Raw genomic sequence first — 3,477 nt, forward strand, 5'->3', positions numbered from 1 at the left:
CTGGGCCCAGTTGGGGGAGGAGCCTGCAATCAAGGTATGTGCCTTTGACTCGAATCGAACCCAGGACCCTTCGGTCTGCAGGCCAACGCTCTGTCCCCTGAGCCAAACCAGCTAGAGCGGACATTTTCTGTTTTACATACCACTGTATCCCATAATCTGGAACAGTGCCTGCTATTTATTTGGTGTTCAATTAAATTTTGTTGGATGTGTCTAAACTTTCCTCCAACGAAGCTCTTCACATTAAATAATCGGTTATGTCAACCCTACCTCCATAATTTCTGAATTTTCCCCCTTCTTTATGACTATTCTCTACCTTTTGTGATCTGCTCTTAATCATCTGTCATGTGAATTATCTACTAGTCTACAAACAAGGCAACTGCCTCGGGTCTTTTCATCTCTGCCTTCTCTCTAGAGATATTTTTTGAAATTACAAATATGACTATATCCCTTGAATATAGGGACTTCTCATTGCCAAAAAATAGAGTCAGTGGTCTTGTACCTCTTTTCCCTTCTGTCCAAAAATGAGTTTTTCCTTCTTCTAGAAAGATCAAAATCTCAAAGTTTTTAGATAATTGTATGAATCTAGAATTTCCTTACTGTATATTTTACCCGCTGAATTCATTTACTTTTGCCAGTATGTATAATACTTTTACATAGTTGTAGTTAATGTGCACATTTTATTTTGTTTCCAGCTTTTTAATATTTGTTTTAACATTTTGTATGCAGTTGAGCATTATCAATGTAGCCCACATATGGCTCAGTATTCTATCAGATTAATCTTCTAAGACACTTCAGAACTAGATAATCATCAGAACCAAATAATATTATTGTCTAATGCAATATATATTCCAGACTAAAAGGTAATTTGCAATGCTAGAAATGCTAATTAATAGAAATCATCAGGGCAATGATTGATCATGAATGGGATACAGATGTTCCTCAACTTACAATGAGATTATGTCCCAATAAAGCCACCATAATTTGAAAATATCATAAGATAAAAATGCATCTAATGCACCTAACTTATCAAATCTTATAGCTTAGCATAGCCTACCTTCAATGTGTTCAGAACAGTTGCATTAGTATACAGTTGAGCAAAATCATCTTGCTGCCAATCATTTCCCTGATGATGGGCTATGTTGATAATGCTCAACTGCATACAAAATGTTAAGACAAATATTAAAAAGCTGGAAACAAAATAAAATGTGCACATTAACTACAACTATGTAAAAGTATTATACATACTGGCAAAAGTAAATGAATTCAGCGGGTAAAATATACAGTAAGGAAATTCTAGATTCATACAATTATCTAAAAACTTTGAGATTTTGATCTTTCTAGAAGAAGGAAAAACTCATTTTTGGACAGAAGGGAAAAGAGGTACAAGACCACTGACTCTATTTTTTGGCAATGAGAAGTCCCTATATTCAAGGGATATAGTCATATTTGTAATTTCAAAAAAATATCTCTAGAGAGAAGGCAGAGATGAAAAGACCCGAGGCAGTTGCCTTGTTTGTAGACTAGTAGATAATTCACATGACAGATGATTAAGAGCAGATCACAAAAGGTAGAGAATAGTCATAAAGAAGGGGGAAAATTCAGAAATTATGGAGGTAGGGTTGACATAACCGATTATTTAATGTGAAGAGCTTCGTTGGAGGAAAGTTTAGACACATCCAACAAAATTTAATTGAGCACCAAATAAATAGCAGGCACTGTTCCAGATTATGGGATACAGTGGTATGTAAAACAGAAAATTTTCCTACCACTTAGCTTACCTTATGGTTAGGAGAATGAGGGAGATAGAAGGATTAGGCCAAGGTTTATGCTTGAGGAATCTAAGTTGAAATAACATATCTAAGCAAGATAGTGGAAATAGAAGGAAGAGTAGATTGGGAGTAAAGGTAATGAACCTAGTTACACATATTTTGAGGTTTTGTTTCCTGAAAGATATACAAATCCATGGGTCCAGCACGCAAGAATGAATGGGAATGCAGGTAGAGATGTATTATAGAATTGTACACTTGAAACCTATATCATTTTATTTTTTTCCATCACCATTTATCTGCTCTATGCCCTCTTCCACTTCCCGTCACCTTCCTCCCCAATAAATTCAATAATTTTTTTTAAAAAAAGATACAGATTGGCTTTGGTAAGGAGGATGGACATATTTTCCAGAACAGATGGAAACAGGTGAAAGTGAGTGTTCTTATACATACTTCTGGTGGAGATCATATAAATGTGAAATACTTAGTGAACTGAATATTCTTTCCACCTGAGGAAGGTGGCAAAGGAGTGTCACAATCAACACAAGGAAAGTGGGAGGCAATTGTTTAGGGTCAAATGAAAGGATTGTTAAGTGTTGTTGAAGAGCCAGAAAAGACAGGAAATCATGATTTTAATGGTGCCTATTAGCAAGTATATGATTTTTTTCTTAGCTAAGCTTGGCAGCCCAGGGGCCATGGTAAAGAAAACAAATATTTAGAGTTATGATTGATACAGTGGTGAGACTGATAAGGGCACATGCAAGGAAGAAATAAGGGCATGAATAAATTGAGGATGCTGGTCAAAGTGGTTTTATGGAGATTGATGCCAGATCCAGAATGAATAGAGAATCACTCAACACCGTGACCTTGTAATGTTCTGATCAACATGCACGCTCAATAATCATTCATTATAGGTATTGTTATCTAATTGGTTACTAACACGGAATGGAAATTTAGAGATCATTCAGTTTAATGTTGCCAATTTACAAAGCATAAAGTAAAGTTTTCAAGGTCACACAGGTAGTTATTTGTTTTTTAATGTAATAGAACTTATTTCTTTATTTCTCTTCTGTGCTTAAAATGCTAATGCTATTTTTTTCCGTATTAGATATTCAGTGCTGTTCACTATGAGAGAGAGAGCTCATTGTGGTTAGTTTTGCATGGATGAAAATTTGCTTTGAATTGAAGCATCTTTCCTGAATAACTGATACAAAATAACAGGCCTCCCGTATGTGCCCCAACCAAAGATCGTACTCTCAACCTAGGTATGTGCCCTGTCCCGGAATCAAACCTACCACCTTTTGGTGCACGGCATGACACTCCAATCAACTGTGCCACCTGACTAGGGCTCTTTACTTCATTTTTTATTGAGGTATTATTGACATACAAAAAAGCTGAACATATTCAAAGTATACATCTTGATGAGTTTGAAGATAAATACGACCCATGAAGCTGACACTTTATATAACACAAAAAACTGAACCATTACCTCTAAAAGTTTCCTCCCTTTCTCTCTTTAATTTTTTGATAAACATAAGTGAACCATTTAATCTTTAACCAATACATCATGTGGATTTGAGTTAGTGTCTAGCGTTCTTTCAGCTCTTTGAATACGTTATCCCACTACCTTCTTGCCTTCATAGCTTCCAAGATTTTTTTTATAAGATTTGACAATTACTCTTTTAGAGATAGAGCTGGAATAAAATTATTT

The sequence above is a fragment of the Myotis davidii genome, unplaced genomic scaffold (genome assembly GCF_000327345.1).
Source record: "Myotis davidii unplaced genomic scaffold, ASM32734v1 scaffold280, whole genome shotgun sequence".
NCBI lineage: Eukaryota > Metazoa > Chordata > Mammalia > Chiroptera > Vespertilionidae > Myotis > Myotis davidii.